The sequence below is a fragment of the Columba livia genome, chromosome 4 (genome assembly GCF_036013475.1).
Source record: "Columba livia isolate bColLiv1 breed racing homer chromosome 4, bColLiv1.pat.W.v2, whole genome shotgun sequence".
Lineage (NCBI taxonomy): Eukaryota > Metazoa > Chordata > Aves > Columbiformes > Columbidae > Columba > Columba livia.
The window spans coordinates 38,385,748-38,407,150 of NC_088605.1; the positions used below are offsets into that span (position 1 = coordinate 38,385,748).

Genomic DNA, 21,403 nt, shown 5'->3' on the forward strand with positions numbered 1-21,403 from the left:
CATAGGAGTGCAGAAAATTATAAACAAATATTGTAAATCAATCCACAGAGGCTAGATTATTTTTTCTGGTAAAATGTTTCAGGTTTTTTTGTTAAATACCAAAAAATTGAATATAGTGAACTTATTAAAAACTCTGCATACTTTCCTACCTTAGAAATAATGAAAGGATGAAAAGAAATATCATTTCTATGTCCCAAAATTTGAACATATGAGTATCAAGCACCAGCCTGTGTAGACAAGGCTGTTTGAAATTAAAGTTGTGACAAATGACTGCCAAAACTTGCTGACTATTTGTATGTCTTACCTCTTAAGTGAACATTCTTAGCAGTAGAAGGTGCTCTCAACCTGTCCTTGCAAACAATAATAATTAAAACACAACAATGAAATGGGCATTGAGGTGCCTCATTTCTACAGTGAATGTCCCAATGACCAAATAGTCACTCTTCTTCTTCATGACTTTTGTATCTCACAGTTTTCTTTCTGGAGTTTCCACAAGGTGGGTAGTAAGAGGATAGTAAAGATAGCCATTCAGCACCCAGGTAGCCAGGATGCTCTTTCCGGAGGTAAAGGACGTGATTTCAAAATCTCTCAGACAGAAAAGATCACCAAACTCCTGAGTCTGTGTCTGAATGCCCCAACCATTTTGCAAAAGGAAAAATGGTCTCTCACTGTTTTTCTAAATACACTCCTTCCTTTCTTTCCTTTTACCGGAAAAACCTGGGAAGCATTCCTTTTGAACAAAGTGTTTTGCTAAGAAGTAGGGTAGGAAAGTAAGGATCAAGCTTATCTCAGTGAACCAAACAACAAAACATATTTTGATTCAAGAGAAAACATTTTTTCTTCGAATTTTCTGGTTCAGCAGCCAAAATAAAGAACTTATTTTTTGCTTCCTTTTCCATATCTTAGTCACCGCAACTTCTTGCAGCTGCATATTTTGACACTCTGACAGAAACTTCAAGGTCTACCCAAAGGCCAAGGGCTGACTCTTTTGGAAGTACTGTCTGAGACTTGGGGATGCATAACTGCTTTTTAAAGGGAAACTCTGAGCTTGAGCCCGAGCTAAGTTTTCCCTTATTTTTCAGATCCTTATGTGCATAACAGGAAAAAAAAAAAACCATTGTGCAGTGCCTTATTTCTTATAACAAAACGTTCATTGCTACCACCAGGGAATACTGCCCTTTTTATCTGATTCTGTATGGGATTTTGTTATTATGCTGTTACCTATTATGGAGTCACACCTCAGACACTGCCTTCATCTCTTTCAAAAAGTGCAGCCGATGAGCTAGAATTTCCCCAACAACAGCAATTAGAAAACAAGAAGGCTGTGTTTCCTGTGATTTCATGCAAATTTAAGGGCAAAATACTATGACGTAAGGGTGACTTATTTTGACAGTTTTTGCCAGATGAAGTTTACACTTTAGTCTTCCAGATCAAATCATGGATCTTTGCTTCAGTTTTTTCACATCACTGAAGAAACATTCTGCATTTACATCAACCACACCTTCTGTGTTCACCATAACTTTTTGTTCAAAGCCTTTTTTTTCGGAACAGTCACATCAATGTGTCTGGCAGCTCTAATATGCAACCTTTCAGTCCCTTTGTTTGTGGTCTGCAATGGCTTCAACCCAAAACGTATCTTGTAGCATCAGACATCCCCCAAAGAAACACACTCTTAACTTCCTCAAAGAGGGCCACTGCTTTCTTTCTTGAAATCCTCATTATGAACATTTTCTCAAGCAGCAAGAACTGTGTTTTCCATATTAGACAGTTTAGTTCCTGTTATTTTCTGTACAGTTTTGCAAGGTCTTGGAGGTTATCTGTCCTTTGTGCTAACTTAGAGAATGTGCTTTTGTAAGCAAGTAGAATTGGCCCGAGATGTAAAGCTGAAGCCAGTTCAGCCTTTTTTTAAGAACATGGGATATATAGATGATTCTTAAATTTTTATCCTTTGCATATTAAATCTGACTTCTCAACAGAGTAATGCGAGCCAAAGTAGTGACTAGATTTGTATTAATAGAAAGTTTAAATTCCATAAAGAATTTTCACAAGACTAACTTTTTCAGACCAAATAATTCCTTTGTTTTGTGTAAGAACAGCGTAAGCATGAAGAAGAGTTTTCAATTACACCACTCAGCAGTGATTTTGTAGTTGGTTTTGAATTATCATTTGGTTTATTTAAGGTTTCTAATTCTTGAAACCTTTTAATAATTGCAGTAGCTATTTTCATTTTTCACAATTAGACTATAGCGCATGAATTTACTTTGATTGACAACATGCAATTACATGATGCAGTGCATACAATCACATATATGGCTGTGACAAAACCAGAAAAAGAGTTGCTCAAGAGTTGGAGGAGCATATCTTTTTAGGCCATTTTCATGGTCCCATCCACAGGATTAAAAAGAAGAGGCATATATTGCTCGAGATACAACCCAAAAAAAGTTCATTATGAGTTCTGTAGCAAAATTTGAAGGCTAATTCTGTCTGATGTAGATGCTGTCTTGAACACACATAGATTTAAGAGATGCCAGTCAGGTGGGTTTTTTACTTTTTTTTTTTTTTTCATGCGTTGCTGCTTCCTGATGAAAGAAAGGACATAGCAACTGATGCATCAGTGTTTTGGCTCCTGAATACACAGAAATGCCAGTTTGGTAGAAGAGCAAATAATATGACTCATTTTAGGAAACTTCTCATTTGTCATGCTAAAAGTTATCATTTTGCACTGCCAATGAGGTTTCATTGTCATGTTCCAAAATTTCAGCAGAAGCTTCCCAGGATTGCTTGTTCATGACATTGTGCATTTCCATAGACATTATTGGGAGTGTGTTGTTCTTTACCTGTTACAAATGCACCACGTAGTAAACTGTTCTTTTAGGACCTGTTCTCCTAAGACCTGTTCTTCTTACCCTATGTTTTAATTTCTTTGATCCAAGAGGTAGCACTATCCTACACACAGTTGTTGGCACGGTAAGTGATCAGTTGTACTCTGCCAATACCATCTCTGTACAGTAGTGCTCTTCTCGTTACACTACAGAGACAAGTGACAGCCCTTTTTAAGAAAAGAGACTGTGGGGAACCTGTCACTGGAGGGAGCAGCAGCAACAAAGCATATAAAGTCTCTGCTATTCCCAAGAAGGAAGCATAACTGTGGTCAGCATCCACACACATTACATGGCCAAGTTCATGGCTTCAGGGTGTTTGCAATGATGTTTTTGCTGCCTCTGAAAAGACTTGCTAAAGTCTGTTGAGCCATGCTGCTGGAATGAGCTGATGAAATCATAAAAAGCAACAGTAAGTGCTAGCAGACACAGTGCTTGCCTCCCTTTCTCCTGAAGTAACCTTCTGGGGCATATTTGTTCTGTGATGATTTTAAATTTGTTTTATCATGCCTAATGTCCCCACCCTTATGGGATCACAGCCAAATCATCTGCACAGCCAGCAAATGATGATTATGTCATTCAATAATGTTGGGTTCAAAAGCTGACAGAATTAAACAATTACAAGTGGAGCTGGTCTCTACCAAGTAATATGTCACTTAGTCTCTTAGTCACTTCGTAGGGAACTCCTCTGGCTAGGTGCTACAAAAAACAAAACAAAACAAACAAAACAAGCAAAAAAGACAACAAACAAAACCCACACAAACCAAAACAACAACAACAAAAAAAACAGAATGGAATGCAGACCACTAGACCACTGCTGCAGAATAAATTGGTAATGTCTGGCAAATGGCCAGCAATTATTGAGACTTGAAAGAAGCTGTCTCACCTGATTCTAGACTGATTAGGGATGCTCCTCTTCTTCCACATCATTAGCATTCTCAAAGTGATGGGCTGTGCCTCAAGGTCAGAGTTTGTCTTAGGCTCATTCATATTCACTGATTCTTGGGATTCAAGTTGCAAAACCTCCAGATTAGCTGTTCCACTTAGCAAGCTCCCAGAAGCAGAGGACTTCTTTCTGTTTCTCCTTCTGAAGTATTACTCTGAGGAATGCTGCCTGTGAACAGTCCGTACTGCTGTTCCTAGAACCATAAACACAGTTTGTGGCTTTAGGAATCGTGAAGCTGCCAGATCAAGCAGCAATATTGCATTATCAGAGCTAATTCTCTCTCTTCCTTGGAACTAGGAAAATAAGTCCCAAACCTCTTTTTCGTCATTCAAGACGTATAGTTATGTATGCAATCATCCTCTTCAGTGACTGCTGCTTCTATTTCTGTTCCTCTGGGCATTCTCTTCCCTGCACAACTAACTGTAAACAGGCACAGTTTCAAATGGACAAACTACAAAAGGAGCAGAATTCAAGTGTTATCTCAGTTTTCTACAGTGAGCCATGCATATCATCAGTGTGAACTCACACAGTCAATAGACACACAAAAACACGTAACAGAAGAAGAGCTTCCTGAAATCAAACCAAAATTAAATAGAAAAGCCACAATGGTACCAAATAGGAAAGACATTTTTCAATTAGCTCAAGTATGATACTGAAAATTTTTCTGAAATCAATACAAAATTATGTGGCTGCAGCTTACCAGTATTTTCTGTGGAAAAAAATTAATGTCATTAATGAAAAATTTGGATCAACTTAAGTGAAAATGTCGTGCAAAGTGCAGAATAGATAATAAAAACTCAGATACCTGATCTTCATAATATTCTCTGTCTGCCTGAAAAATCTATTCTCTCTTCAAGGGTGATAACACAACAGTGTAAGCATTTAGGAACAAGCTGAGGAGCTAAAATCCTGCTAAAGAAATGAGTGAATAGATGCTTGATTGTTCTTGTGCAGTATAGATTCTATATAGCAACTATTGGCAGGTAACCACCACAGCTAAATTAAATGCTAGTAATGAATCCATTAAGGAAACCGAAATGAATAAGAGACCCTCCTGTGCCAAAGGCAACATTTAAAAAAAAAAAAATTCCATCTTCCAAATGCAAATATAATATCTTCTTGGAGACATCCTGAGGTAATAATTCATTACATACTCCGTAGCTTTAAACATCCTGGTATGACAGAGAAAATATTTAAATTATTTTTGATGTATTACCTTATCTTATTCCACGGCTAGGATACCTTTTACATGAATTGCACTGAGATGAGAGAGCACTAGGCTTAATGTAAAATTAGTTTGCAATGGATTAAGAATTAATCATTTATGTGATCTCAAACATTTCGTGCTACCATAAACTCATTAACTCTTTGTCTCCGCCTCTGCATATGTATGACACACATACACATGCACATATATGCTCTGTCACTTCAGCATAATTCTTGGATCTCATGATTGTTAGGACTGCAAACAGGATATGACAGTCATTATGCCACAGAAAAACTCATCTACTTACAGGAAATTTCCACTTGTTGTATCAGGGCAGACTTGTGTCTCAGGGTTGTGTTTATGATTACATTTTCACTGCTGCTCTAGAAAATCTGGGTTTCTTGAATGCCCTATGTCATATCTGTCAATGGGTATCTAAGATTCCTTAAAGCATCTCAAAGGATGTGGATGCCTGTTTAAGCAACAGAATCCTTCCCATTATTGTCTCTAAACTGAAGTAAAGGGTACATTACAGAGTAGACCGTGGGTCAAAGATTTAGTTCAGCACCTGACCTTTGCACAGTAACTATTTTGATGATTTCTGTCAAGAATTCTTAGGGAACAGAAGATCATACCAGAATAGCCACTGTTCAAAAATCAAGATCTTGGCCTTCTTTATTAGTACCTGTAGACAAAATCCCTGACATACTTTCTGTTGTCTCTGAACTAAAGAAAAAAAATTGGTCATAAGGGGTAAATCTGCATTTTTGCTGACTACTTTTTATTTACCAGTGACTGTTCTAGAGACAATTTATAAACATACCAAGTTCTTAAAAATTGCATATGAATTTGACGTTTTTTGACGGATTTGCATAGTCTAGTTTCTGAAACATCTGGGCATAAAACATGGGTCTATTTTTCTTTGGAAATTTGGAAGAAACAGATGTTTAGTTGCAACTTTCCCATCACAGGATATTCCATCTGTATTTATGATTTACTAAATTGTGGTTACCACATACTGTGTGTTTATTTCTTTTTCTCATTTTCTGTCTCTCTTTAATTCTGATTTGCTTACTCTACATTAATTCTGACTCCATGTGCCTTTTATAATTACAGCATTGAAAATTTAGTTGGATTCTGTGACCAAAAAGTGCTATCTGATTCCAGAAAAACAGAGAGAACAGTTATCTCAGTCAGGCTGATACCCAGCTGCATTTATTTATCTCATGTTTTCTCCACAAAACCCCCTTTTTAAACACTAGTCACAACTAGTTAATGTCATGATAACGGACACCTCCTGCTGATACAGCTTCTAGGTTAAATGGACAAGCCCAAATAAACATTCAATAGACTCACAGATCTTTCTACTTTATTTCTGCATCTATCCCTCCTATTTCATTCTATGCTCTTTCTGAAGACTATTTAATGATATCTAGATGCAACAATTAATCCCCAGTTATGAGTCAACAATTTCAGGATTTGTTTTACTCCCCACAGGGTGAGGAAGCAGCCTTTGCAAGGAATTATTTAGTTTAGAGTTTAAATGAATCATGTTGGTATAGATTTTAATTTAAAATCTTAAAACCAACAGCAAAAATACCTCACATAGGTCTGGCCATTTCTGCAGCTACATAAAATGATCATTCAGTTTAAAATACATGGGCATAGTTTAGGAAACACTACTTAAAGGGCCCCAGTTTCAAGAGAGTAGCAGTCCCCTGTACCAAAACAGTACCACCTTACAGCCTCACAGCCTTGTCGTTAAGACACTTTCTAGGAAGATGTGGATTTCACTTCACTGATGTTGCGGAAAGTCTTGAACTTCTTGGTCCCATATTCTATGGGAATACTCTAATAATTCAGGTTTAGAAAACAAACCAGACAGCTCATCTCTCCTACCTACTTTGTAAATTTTAAAGAAGTGGCGAAAACAACCATATTTTGTCTGAACTTAATGTCAAGCAGGACAGGTAAATACTTGGGCAGAGAGATGCCAATTTTCAGTCTTCCAATTAGATTTAAATTTCAAAAAAACCTGACAGTCTTAATCCAAACAAGATGGCAGTCACTGAAAGAAAAGTGGAATCTTCTGCATTAGAGGAGTTTTACTGTCAAAAATATAGTCCTTAACACTGTTCAGGGAGGCCTTTGAGATTTAGATGCTTAAACCATCTACAGATCCACTTTTGATACTCAAATATTTTTGTGGATCTTGCCTGAAACTCCCTGAGCCTTGAGTTAAACTAGAATAATTCTAGTACTACAAGAAACTGTAGGGGTCTACTATGGGAAAGTCGCTACTGCCTTTGACCCCCACGCTGTCTGCAGTCAGGCATGCCAAGAGTTACTGTGCTAATAGGGCTGTATCAGCTGCCACAAGGACTGCTTCCCCACTAATCATCATGATTGAAAGATGTAGGGCAAAGGCTAGCAAAGACACATCTCTGATTGTATAGCTGGATTATTTGTTCTCAGAGCAACAAAAGGAAACTATGCAATGAATTTGTGCAATGAACTAAAAGTGTTAAGCACAGTGTTTTCCCTGTTACTGATATTTTCTGCAACTTTGCTGATTTCTCCAGCTTATTCTCCCTTTTGACTTTGTTAGCTCTGCTGGATTAGTCATATACCTAAGTGAATCAGCGGGAAATAATTCATGTGTGCCTTAGCTTTATTGGATTACACTTAGTCATGCAATATTTTATTTGTCTTGATTCCTAGATTCCTAGTGTATGATTTTGAATTTGCACATAGTTACCTTCCAAATTTTTTGACATCTTTGCTAGCTGTTGAGACGTCCTTCCTTGAACTTTCCATGCTCTGGATGCCAGATGTGGTTAGTAACTTTGAGCTAGAGCCCAGAAACTGAAAAAAAAAAAAAAAACAACACAGACACAGAAAAAGAACCTACAGTGGTGCCAAGATCCACCCTCACTTTTCATGTGTAGAAGGTACTCTGAAAACTTTGAGCAAACAAATGCTCCATCCACAGGCCTAACACTGCAAAAAAATGACCTCAAAAAATGCCAAAAAGAAGCCTGAAAGCTCCAGCCTAGAAGTACAATTTGCATTTACCAGTCACCTCTGATTCAACATATACAGAGCTGACTTTTGTACCTTATCCCTGGGAAGCCTCTACATAACTGATTTCAAGAGAACATCTTTCTACCGCAAAGGAGATAGACATGAATGAAATAAAAAGAAATAACCATGTTCACTTGTGAAAGCAAAAACTCCAAAATAAAATAAATAAATATATTCAGGAATAGTCTATCCAATTATAATAAGAGGCTTTGTGTGATTCTCCTCTTTCTTTATGAAGAATACTTGTTTGTTTACACAATTCAAGTAGGTCAACAGGCATTATGGAGGCAGAAGATATTTGTAAAATATTTTTAATGTCTTGTAACTCTATAATTTGTGAAAATAATATGTTACTATTGTCTTCCTTCATCCTCTATAAAATATTGATTGCCTGTTGTTTTAAACCATATTATAAACTTTGTGGTTGAGTTGTCTTTAGTGTGTGCAATCATGATCATACAAGATTCTCTGTCCTTAGAAACATAAGAGCTGTTAAATACCCCCAGCTTGACTGACATTAATTTAGGATCACACAGAAACTGGATTCATAGACTTGACCAAAATTTCACAAATTCCAAATTCATAGACTTGACCAAAATTTCACAAAATCCAAAAGAAATCTTATCATTACTAATGAAATAAGAACAGTCCTGTTCTAATTATTTTTTCTTTGAAACTTGTCAATATAAACGTGGAGAGAGAAGAAAAACTATTACTCTAAAAGTGTTGAAAATATAACATATAGAAATTTCTTCTTATTTAAACAATAATATTTTTTTAAGGTATAGAATCAAATAAGTTCATTAAAATGCACTTTGAGATACATATATATGCTTTTCTTGGCACTGAACTCTACCAGCCCCACCTAATATCACCTAAACCAGGAAGAAAAACAAACTCACTCTGTAAATACTGTTGCCCTTTTGCCAAGTTGTTCCAGTTTGGGGAGTTCGTAATGGGCTAATTTATCTTTCAAATAGAAATTAGTGACATGGAGAACTGGACTACTTCCTGGGTATGGAAAGGTATGCAGGCTATGTATATATGTACACACACAAATATATTTTGATTATTGAATGCATATTGATATAGAGAGGAAAGAACTGAATCTACCTAAATTAGGTTAAAAATTCAAACATTGTTCAGAAATATCCCATTTCCTCTTGAAAAATGTTCTGAAAAATGTATTAAATAGATCTAGTTAACTTAGTAGACGTTATAGTACTGTCATAATACTGAAAACATGACTGTACTTGTTCTGAACAAAGATCCACATATTCTAAAATTCTGTGTTTGACAGTAGCCAGAACAGAACATAGATAGATAGATAGATAGATAGATACATACATACATACATGCATACATAGTTAGTAGTTCTTCCACATTTCGCCATTTCACCTTCAATGATGGTAATTTGGTGTCTAATTAACCTAAATTTGGTTTATCATTTTTGAATCCATGTAAAATTACCACAACATCCTATGGGAATGGGCTCCACAATTTAACCACATTGTGCATGTTGTAATGATTCCACCTGCATTTACATCTATATTTTAAATAGCCAAATATTCCTTTCTAGTTAGACTGATGCTGAGAAGGAATGCTGGAGCCAAATGAACAGACACCCAAAGCACAGGGCTCAGACTTAGGTGATGCTTAGCGTTTTCACTCACAAACTCTAAGCAGCTCAGCAGAAAAGTTTCCCCCTTAGATCACCCACTTCTTTATCTTCATGAACTATATAGAAAGCTTATGTACAGAATGCCTCACTTAAGTGATCTGAAACAACCAGCTGGGACTAGGTGCCTGATATCTTGGCATTGCATCGCTTACTTGGAGGTGGTTGAATAAGCATTTGGTATTTTGGTCATTAACTGTAGATTTTTATATGTGATACATATATATATATATATATGCATAACAATGCCAACTGGCATCATGAGCTTGAGAAAAAGTTCTGTTGATGTGGACTTCTTTAATTTCAGTACTGGATTATTAATATCTTCAGATCACCAGAACGCTTTAATTAAACTCTGTTGAAGACTTCTGCTGCAACACTGTAAATTCCCTTATAGATTTTGCTGTCTCAGCTGCTTAGAAATGGGTTACGTAGTTCTTTACACCTAGGCTGCTATTCACAAACCAGCACAAAGTTTCCTTCCAAAACTGGGAGTACGATGTTTTTATCGTATTTTCATATATCTAATAAATGTTTGTACTGTACACAATTCAATATCTTGTGGCACCTTCGTGATTTAAAGCAAAAGAAAAGGCAATAATGGGATGACATTAAAAAAAATATAGGGGAATTGAATGGAAGGTTTCACTCATGGGAATGAAGTTTAGTAATACTAGCTTTATTCTCCAGGCAGACAATCCATCAAAACACATTTTCCTAATAAGTCTTTAAAAACCCTGACTAGAACGGCAGAGAATTTGAAATCAATTTTATGGAAAATTCTTACTTTTCACAATTACTTATATCACTGTAAAGGAATTCACAGTCAGTAAATTTCACAATTATTCATGGTATGAAAGTTCTAGGAAAAAAAATGCTAGGAAATTGAAACATATAAAGAAATATTATACATAAAAGAAACTACATTATGCCATAACACAAATAATAGAATACAAAAGCCCAAATAAACAGTAACAGAACAAACTCAGAATTAATCACATTTATTTTGCCAAAAGAAATCTTATCATTACTAATGAAATAAGAACAGTCCTGTTCTAATTATTTTTTCTTTGAAACTTGTCAACATAAACATGGTTCCATAAAAGATTTGAGCTTTTTTAACACTGAAGCACTAAACGTCACTACTTATACACTACTCATAGAGAGTAGTGACTTGAAATATCATGTGATACAGGGAGCTAGAAAGATGGAATGATCCACTCTGATTCCCCTCACAAAAATACTCAGGTCATCACCAACTCATTCTGGTCTTTCATGGCTCACAGAGTTTTAGTAGACTATTTCCCTGTGTTCGTCTTTGTATTCTTATTTTGGATTTTTAAGGCCTCAGTTTTCAGGATTTTTTTTACTTGTCATTTGAAAAGACTAAGAACTGATCTTTAACATCTCAAACAGTATGCTGCTATTCAGTAATGTTACAGGCCATGAAATTATTCAAATAAGAGCAATATTTCTCTCTTTACTGACAACGCACTTCACAAAATTAAAACCTTTTATTTAATAGTATAATGTTAAGGTATTGACAATTACCATTCCAATAAATTAAATTCAGTCACATAAGAATGAAGGTCTAGATCTGTAAAAAAGATGTCTGTATCTCAGTAGGTATGTGTATGTTTCATTTATATAGACCTGTTAATTTCATCAACAGTTGTGCATTATAAAGCACAGGAGGGAAACTATGTATCCCAATAAACAGTGTGCTGAGCTCAATACAAGATTATTCACCTCATTCACTGCACACATTTTTAAATATGTTCAAAGGCAGTAAGGAATAAATAATAAAATTAAGGTATTTGCTGTGTCCCTGCTTTATATTTTGCTTTGCATCTGGCCTAATGAAATTTCACTGTAACTCTGTACCACCAGAACACTACAAGCAGTTAAGCCCTAAAGCAGCTTAAATTTAGGTGGGTAAATGATGCCTCTCAAAAGAGAATAATATGGATTTTAGCCTTACCCTCTGCCCAATAGGAAAAGGAAAAGAAAAACAGACTAGGCAAATATTTTGCCATGAAATTATTTTGAAAAGTAGGAGTTGCACAACAACATAATCTGGTGAGAGATGTGTCGCCATGGTATTATGTACAAAGCCCAAATCAGTGCCTGTGCCCACTGCTCACTTCACAGCATATTGGACTGACTGGAAGATTTTACACAAACGGGTTTATGCATGTACTAGACAAAGATTAACACGTCATTTACACTTTAACACATTAAGACTGTCAGTGAGACAGTTTTCCTGGTAAAAACAAAAACATCTAAAAGGTGCAATGGCTGAGCACACATTTGAAAACTACTGAAGTCATTTTGCAGATGTAGCTCTGCAGGACACAGCCAAAGTACACAAGAGGCACGCAGCTGACAGAGAAATACAATATCTATCCATGTTTAAATCTACTAAGGTCAAAAGAATTAGGAATTCTTTTTAGCCATCTTGTCCTATGCTGCATTAATAGTTTGAGTATACCAGATAACATATTTAATCCATCTAAACATGACTGGCAATGTCCTTACCTGTTCACATATGTTCATTTTCTCCAAGGCAACCACTGCTTCATAATCTCAACATTGATATACTCTTTACTTAATCCCACCATCAAAACAAATGTTATTGGGTTTAAATGGAATATGCCTACATTAAACTAATTTCCATTCAAATGTGTCTAGGTACATTAGTTCTATCTTCACCTTATCTATGCCTTTATTTATTAATTTTTAAAATTTTAATCATCAGCCTTTTAACACAATCCTACATATGCAGTTTTAGCACTAAATGTCATTTTCAAAATGTTAAATTAAAGGAAAGCTTTAGGAAATTGAATACTATTACCTCATGCATTTTATTCCCAAAAGAGGGTTTCCTGATTTGCTTGTTCAAACTCAGCCAGATTTCTCAATGCTGCAGGGAAACAATAACTAAAACAAAGCTGAACTGGAAAGTAAAAAATAACTATCAATGTTATATTAGAAAATTAAACATTTTTTTCAGATTTAATAAATATGAAAATGGTTTGAATTAGCTGTCATAAAACATATGTTGGTATAACAGAGAAAATATCCTTTGTGAGATGTTTTTTACAGTCACTGTAGAACCTTTTCACACAGCTGCTTAACCATGGAAGCACAAAGCTGGTATTGGGGCTCAAAGGGAGGAACGAGCAGAAAAGTGGAGCCTCTACTTTGCAGAAAAAGGTAATGACACATTAATTGTTCAAAAACAATGGAACAATGTGGACTGTAATGTTGCCAAGGCTTCTTTTCCCCTTGGGACGTCCAAGGCAGACTGGAGCCAACTCAAACTCCCAACTACCATTCAAGGGACTTAACCGAACAAATCTTACTAGTCTCAGCTCTTACTTAACTTGTCTTTACCTGCAGTTTTCCAATTTGAACATCTGATATGAAAATTTCTTACTTTTGACATGGTAGAATTATGAAGAATTTTAAGTGGACTAATTCTAATGACAAAGGTGAAACAAGTTCTTAGATTTTGCTACCAACCCTTTTTAAAGTTATCCATATAATAATTTCTAAGCAAATATCGTATGTTCTCTTTCATGAAGATTTCCTATGAGGACAGGCTGAGAGAATTGGGATTGTTCAGCCTGGAGGAGAGAAGGCTCCTGGGAGATCTTACTGCAGACTTTCAGTACTTAAAAGGAGGCTATAAGAAAGACGGGGACAGATGTTTTAGCAGGACCTGTTATTACGGCAAAAGGAGTAATGGTTTTAAACTAAAAGAGGGGAGATTCAGGCTAGACACGAGGAAGAAATTTTTTATGAGGCTGGTGAAACACTGGGTTTCCCAGAGTGGTGGTAGATGCTCATCCCTGGAGACATTCAAGGTCAGACTGGACGGGGCTCTGAGCAACCTGATCTAGTTGCAGATGTCCCTGCTTATTGCAGGGGGTTGGACTAGATGAGCTTTGAAGGTCCCCTCCAACCCAAAATATTCTATGATTCTAAGGAAATCTCATATGGAGTTTTCATGTAACCCAGCATACCTTGTTATTAGTAGGGGTTTTAAGCCATTGTAATCAATTACTTTTGTAGTTTGAAGTGTATTGTTTTGCTGAACGCCTTTTAGCCACTGTGATGCATGTTCAAAAGTTCCTTGTACAGTTGTATTACTTCAGCAAAAGCCATTTTCTGAAAAAGGTGGCAAAGTGATATGCTTTCCTTCTTTGTTTCTGCAAAGTGATCCCAGGTTGCTCTGCAAATGCAAATGCATAATCTTATGTTAATGAGCTCTAGGGAGAAATCAGTTATGCTTGTTTATTGCACATTTATTGCCTTAATTCTTTTGTACAGTGGAAGCATTTATAGTCTAACCATATCTATATTTATATTAAACATTAAACAAAACGTGTTTGAATGCATTTTTCAAATCCAAACCCCCCTGCTCAAAGCAGGGTCACCTAGACCAGATTGCTCAACACTGCACCCATTTAAATTTTGTCTGCTTTCAAAGGTAGAGACTCCACAAGCTCTCTAGGCAATGTGCTCCAATGCTGAATCACATTGACAGGAAAAAAGTTTTTTCTGGTGTTCAAGCGGGATTTTCCAAATTACAGTTTTTCCCCATTGCCAGTTGTCCTGTCACTGGGCACCACTGACTTTGGCTGTGTCTTCTTTGTACCTTCCTGTCAGGTTTTTACACACATTGATGAGATCCCCCTCAGCTTTCTCTTCTCTGTACTGAGCAGTCCCAGCTCTTGCAGCCTCCCCTCGTATGTTAGATGCTTCAGACCCTTCATCACTTTAGTGGCTCTTCACTGAACCTGCTCCAGTACATGCACATCTCTTGCACTGGGGAACCCAGACTGGACCTAGTACACCAGATGCATCTCACCAGGGCTGAGCGAAGGGGAGGAATCACCTCGCTCAACCTGCTGGTGACCCTCTGCTGAATGTAGCCCAGGAGACTGTTTACCTTCTTTGCTGCAAGGGCACAGTGCTGACATATGTTCACCTTTTATTCACCATTATTAAAATCATTGTGGAAAAAAAGAAAAAGGTTCATAGTCAACTGCAATGGTACTTTATGTTAGTCTGAATCTGTTCTTAGACGATAATTTTTTTTTTTTTTAATTTCAGACCACAGTCTTAATGGTGTGTTATGCACTACCTTTTGCATGTGACATTCTAAAATTCCAGGTCCTCACTTACTTCATAACAACTATTTTATTAGGTTTTCTGTGTTGTCATTTAAAATGACATGCTGGTGACCTTATTGAATACCTAAGTATGTTACCATATTTGATGTGGCTTTGGATTCTGTTTTTATATGATTTCTGAAATGTTTTGGAAGAGTTATTTATATGGCTTCCCATAAAAATTTTTGCAACACATCATAGGTTTACCATCCCAGCAAAATTATGTCAGGAGCTTTTGAGTTTCATAACATAGTAAAAGTTAATTTTTTTCCAGTAGCAAGAAAGGTTTTCAGATGTCTTTCATACTGAAAATGGATGGTTATTCTACATTTGAATAGCAGAAGTATAAATTGGAAGAGTGATATCTAGTTATTTCTATAATCCTACAGGAATGTACTTATTACTAAGATTTCCAGATATACTGGAATATAATGGCCAATCTGAACCTAGCTCAATAATTACACTGAGGATTTCAGTTTCTTCCTATTGGTCATATGAAGTAAACACTATTAAACAAACAGGAACTAATTAATAGGTCTCAGCAAATGAATTCAGTGTGTGCAGGTGATACCTGATCTCCACACAGATTTGTACTAGATATTTAATTTGGACAGAAGACTGAGTGTAGCTGTATCCATTAAAACAACAACAACAACAACAACAACCAAACAAAAACACCACTAAAACACAGTTCTTATACCAGCATAATATGTTCCTTTTCCCAAGCTGCATGGATGAGTTCCTTAAAATCCTGAACGTTACTTCGTAAGTCAAGATTCATCTGAGGTTCTCAACTAGAAATCTCATTATATTCAATTGACTAGCAAATACAGTTGATTTTGTAGTTATAAACATTTTAAGTTATCAGAAATAATATTGAGTAATTGACTGTAAATTCCAATAGTTAAAATACTTCACAATCAGGCTGCTGGCTTAAGTTTTAAGTATTAGCTATGTTCTTCCCTTTGACATAGAACTACTTTATTACACATTTCAATAGTTTTTTTAAAACAACTGCTATTATTTTTAATTTCTACTTTTAAGGTCACATTGACTGTGTCTGAAATAAAGATTTCTGGATAGTTTTTGTATTTTCACCAACTAATATCAGCAGTTACATTTCCTTAAGAAATTAAGAACTCAATTCTAGTAGTTTCATATAATTTTTTTGGTTGTTCTTACTCAGTTTCTGATTCAATTTCATGTCTTTCATAACACTAAGCATAGAAAGCAATTTAAAAGCATGAACTCCTTTTAAGAAAAAGTGTCATTTGAGTTTTTCAACTAATTTATTAACTGCATCTTAAGTTATAGGTATCTTTTCTATTAAGTACATCACTTATCAGTTCTTTTGCTTTCTTTCTCATTGAGTTTCTTTGAGTTTTGTTTCACTTTCTCACAGTATTTCTGAATGTAACCACATCATTCTTCTGATTGTATAGTAATCTATAGTACAGTACAACTATTTCTGTAGTGCTTCCAGCTTTTTGCATACAAAACAATTGTGGAAGTTCTCTGACTTCCCTAAAACACATAATAAGCATTCTGCAACACAAAATACTTTGCCCTACCTCAAAAAGAAGCTCTCTATGTGATTTTTTTTCCTAAAATAGAACACTCAGAAATGGATGTACCTAGACAGTAATCATGTGCAGAAAAAAAAAAGGGGGGGGGGGAGGGAGGAGCTAAAACATCAGCTTGAAAGACAGCTTTCACCATCAGGTTCTACAAGAGCAGAATAAGGAGAATTCATTGGATTCATAGCTACCTGCTAATTCATTATTTTTCAAAGTCAGAATGGAGGTTTTCTGGGATTTCTCTCTTCTTTTTAGATTCTTAATTCCTAAAAGTTAAAACATAGTCAAAAAACATATTCCTTCTCTCTTCAACTGGATATTAGTCAAACAAAGGACATTATCAGTATTTATCAAATAAGATAATTAATAAGACTCCAGCATTTCAACAAATATAAAAACCCATGAGTTTTATCTAAGTGGTGCTAATCCTTTAAGGAAGTAGGTAACAATTCAGTTACACTGGTATTATACAGTTCTAAGAAGCACAAGTTGCTTTACTGGGTGTCTGATCTGATTTTAGTTGACCAGACTAAAACTCACTAGCTTTTTAAGAAGCCTTTTACAGTTTGAGTGTGAGCCTACAACAAATTATTTTCTAATGTATAGATACTTGCACTGCTCAATGAGTTGATAATCAAATTAACTGGGTAGACACTCAGTCCTTCATATAGCGTGTTGTCAAACTTGCAAGAGGCTGGGAGGGGTTCACATATTTTTGTTTAGTTTTTACTGCCAGCTGCCATACTGCTGTGGTGTTTAAAGACAGTGCCAAATGCAGGGTTTTAAAGGTTCTCTTATAATTATATCAGATAGAGAGAGGGCAGGGCATGCTTTAACTCTGAATCCTTTCTTATTCATTTAGAGCCTGGCTCAAGCCTTGGGAAGTTTAACACCTTGCAGAACTGCCTTCCTAGCAAAGTCTGTACTGCCCTGACGGCACACACTAGTGCTTATGTTCTCATTCTTCCAGTAGACTATAATTTTTATAAATGTGTTATTGTTTTTCAGGCATAGAATTAACCCCATATTCCCTAAGTTATCTATTGACTTTTTAAAAATGATTTAAGTAATACTACTCATATCCTCCTTGAGCACCATGTTACCTTCATTGCTTTGAGTTTGTTTGCTACCTTTGATTTGTTTCTTTAAAAGCATTAAGTATCTAAGGTGAAACACCAGCATCTCATTGTTCCTCTGTTATTTGACCTATGTCCAGGACAATGGATTAAAACCTTTACCATGGTGATGCCTAAGAGGCAGGCTGTGGTGATGTTGAGCATGACATTAAGATTTTGATCAAGGAAAGGCATGTTGGAGAGCTAGAAAGCCTCTCCGAATAGGTATCCAAGACTGGATTCCTAGATCCCCTTGTTCTTAGCTTCCTAGGCAGCTATTTCCTACCCTTCTTCACAAGATAGTTTCCACTAGGTAGTTTTCTTTACTCCAAAACCTTTCTTTCAGTCATAGTGGATGTTTCCAAAGCGACAGGAAGATCTCTAACTCTTAGCATTCCTTCTTCTCTAATACCAAAGGCAATCTAAAATACAGTCATCACCTCTCTCACCTCTCATTTACTGTAACAACATGCCACATGCTCTGACAAATCTTTTCACAAAAACTGGACACTTTCTAGGCATTCTTACAAATCAGGAAATTGCACTGCACAAGTTTCTTGTTTCTTTATGAATGTCTCCAATAACTTCCCTTTTCTACTTGATAAAGTAAAGTGATCAGGTCTTTATCATCCTCCTTTTGCTACTAAACCAAGCCTTTTTGTTCTCATATACCTCTAAGGTATTAACTTCCATTTCTATTCTGTCAATACTACTAAATTCAATTGCTATTTCTCATATTTCAGAAAAAGCACACTATGTTTTCTCCTATCCTGCCTGCTATTTTTTAAAATACAGACAACCACAAAGCTGTTTGTTTTAGTGTCTTTTTCCAAATCTCACCATGAGAGTCTTGATACCTTGAACAACACATGCAGTATGAGCTCTAGTAATAGATTTTCCATAACTATTTTCTTATACTCTGCTTTGATGTATCCTCTTGTTTTCCCCAAGTACATCACATTTTTGTCCAGGTACTGCAGTTGCCCTGGATGAACAAAATAATCTAGCCACTGACACAGCATGGGCTGACATGATGTTGTGGTGTAAAAATGTGTTTTGGAAAATTTCTGAGCCTGTTGTTCATTCAGTTTCTTGCCCTCTAACCTAGTTTGACATTTCTGGCAGCTAGTCTATCTGTCTTGCATTATTTTGTATACACAACTAGGTATAATATCTGAAATAAAACATAGCTGTATAACCTAATCTTTTTATGCAGTAATTGCTGCCTTTCTAATTTACTGCATACAGAGAGATCATACAGAAATCACATTATGAGAAAAACTCTTAGACATGGAAAACTGTTTTATATTTACTGAACACTTCAGTTTCTTGTTAAGGAAGGTTTGGTAATACCACATTAAGTATGTGACCTGAAATCCGTGTTTTAATTATCCCATGCAAAGGAAGATATTAGGGGCATTTCTCTAGCTTTGTTTTCCACCCATTGTTCTCAGTAGAAGTTGAGGAAATGCACTAAACTACATAACAAAGTACACATGCTTCAGTAACTGTGTTTGAATGCCCTCCTAAATTAATTACCTGATAATCCACTCACAGGTGTGAGACTGAATACAGGGTTTTCATAGCAACTTGAATAACACCTTGCAGAGTGTGTCGCGAAGCTGGTTTTGAATGAACAGGGTGATGTCTGTCTGAGAGAGATCACACCTCTTCCTTCCACCACCTGGAAGTCTCTTAAAATGACCTGGGGGTCTCTTTGCACTTTGAAATTAGTCCATTCAGCCAACAAAAACAGAGTTAGAGACCCTGGGTTAGCTTATCACAATACTTCTAAATTATTTCAATGTATGATATTCAGGATCATATTCAACCAAGCTGATCTTTAGGACATAGATTCATAAGATTTGTTTTACAGAAACAGTGTGTACACTCAGATCTTAAAGCATTCCAGCATTTCTGGAGATTCCAGATTGTTCTTAACATTCGTGCCAAGTTATCAACAATTTAGAAAACAGTTGCCAAAGATCATTCCAACTACATCTGTCTGGAAACACAGAGGGGTTTATTGATCTTTTCCTCTGCATAGCACTTCTAAAAAATATTAATAGGTTGTGGAAATGAAGGCCATGACAGATGTTGATCATAATTTGGCCAAAGTTTGAGGGGGAAATTTATCAGGATTGGGTTGAGGGTGAAAGACTCCACTGTGACACTATTGTTAGGTCCCTGTGTGGTAATACTGTTCTCATGATGTGCCTTTGACCTGGCACTGTACTTGCCTCTCAACAGCTCAGGGAAGCTGGCTGAGCTGGTTGGGAAGGAGCTCATTAAGCATGGCAGTTTAGGTGGCACAAATTTCACAGCTCCAAAGCAATCTGGAGCCCTCCCAGAAGCACAGGTATCATATTCAAACAAATCACTAATCCCAGGGCCAGCTCTGGCTGCTTTTATGAAGTACTGTGAATCATGATCTTTAGGAAAACTAAATGGCTGCTATCCAGTTTAGCAGCTGGATTATATTAGTTCGCATTTTTACGGACAAAGGTTATAATAACAAGATCTCGTGTTACTTAATTTACTCAATTAGGTAACGTAGTTACCTTAATGGTGCTGTAACAGTCTGCTGGTGTTCGGAGCAATATAATTTCTTTCTTCTAGGTAATACCAAAGAAGGAAATTCCACACTTGAAGGCAGACTAGTAGAAAGCAAGCAACTGGGATAAGAAGACAGGGCAAAACAGGCACACTGTTACTACAAAGCAAGAAAAAAATGACAACAGACATTAACAACAGAGATGAAGTCTGAGTCAGAGTACTTCAGGGCCTTGAAAGCACAAGCAAAAAGTTTAAACCTGATACACCAGGCAAAAAAAAAACAAAATACAAAGACAAGTATGTGTCTTAATACAGGCACATACATGATGTACATATGTTTATAGAGCTTAGGACTGGAACAGTGGATTTTTCTCATCTACCCAACACTCCACAACATTGTATGTTCTATGGGAAAACATTTATTAATCTCTAGCAACAGGTTAATGAACAAGAAAATTGATTCCAGCTACAGATCATTAAGGTTGCTCTTAGTTCTACTGTATGGGGATATATCTTAGTATTGATAAATTTTAATTTGTAACAAATTTTAATTTGTAACAAATTTTAATATGTAACAGAATTTGGCTTATAAACTGTAAAAGTGGACAAACATTAAGACACAAGCTATGTTATCCACAGACCTGAAAAACTCTAGAAAGCAGTTATTGTGATGTCTAATATACATTATGTTTAATTGTTGCTTTTTCATACAAACAGATTCTACCTGCTGGCAGAATGAGAGAGAGAAGGCTGGTGGGGTATTCTGAAGCATGAAAAAGGCTCTATGTTTGGTTTTTTCCAAGCCTGAACTTTTTTTCAATTTCTTACCCCGCTGCTCACACAGCTTGGGCCAAGCAAAACGCACAAAGCCTTGGGAGCTGCCAAGAACCCTTATCAAAGTTTGTAGCGGCTTCTCACGCGATTTATGGAGGCGCAAAGACTCTTCCTTCCCTCTGAGGGGAGCTGTACCTGCCCCGGGACCCCTTCCCTGGGGGCCGCTGGGAGAGGGCCGGTCCTCACCAGGAAGCCTGGGGGAGTCTGAAGCGGGGATGAAGCTGGTGTCTTCGCTGGCCCTTGATCGCTGGAGTTCGTCCGGGCACTTGGGATAACGATTTAGTGACCTACTCCGCCCCTGCTCCCCCCACCCAGGCGGCTCCGAGAGGCTCTCGGGCACAGGAGAG

At 36.5% G+C, this 21,403-nt stretch overlaps 1 long non-coding RNA gene across 14 annotated transcripts in view; it reads right to left on the bottom strand.

Annotated features, from left to right (window-relative positions):
• LOC110355310 (uncharacterized) overlaps positions 1–21,402 on the bottom strand; it is a 64,515-nt gene extending 43,113 nt beyond the window's left edge. For 2 of the 14 annotated variants that reach the window (XR_010472244.1, XR_010472242.1), the window contains exons 1-6: positions 21,051–21,189; positions 20,228–20,341; positions 16,743–16,817; positions 13,823–14,031; positions 7,791–12,750; positions 3,766–4,018 (exon numbers count right to left, since the gene is read on the bottom strand). This is a non-coding gene — a long non-coding RNA (uncharacterized LOC110355310). The other 12 variants (XR_010472251.1, XR_010472254.1, XR_010472252.1 and 9 more) reach the window with 12 other exon arrangements.
• Position 21,403: the final 1 nt, after the last annotated feature.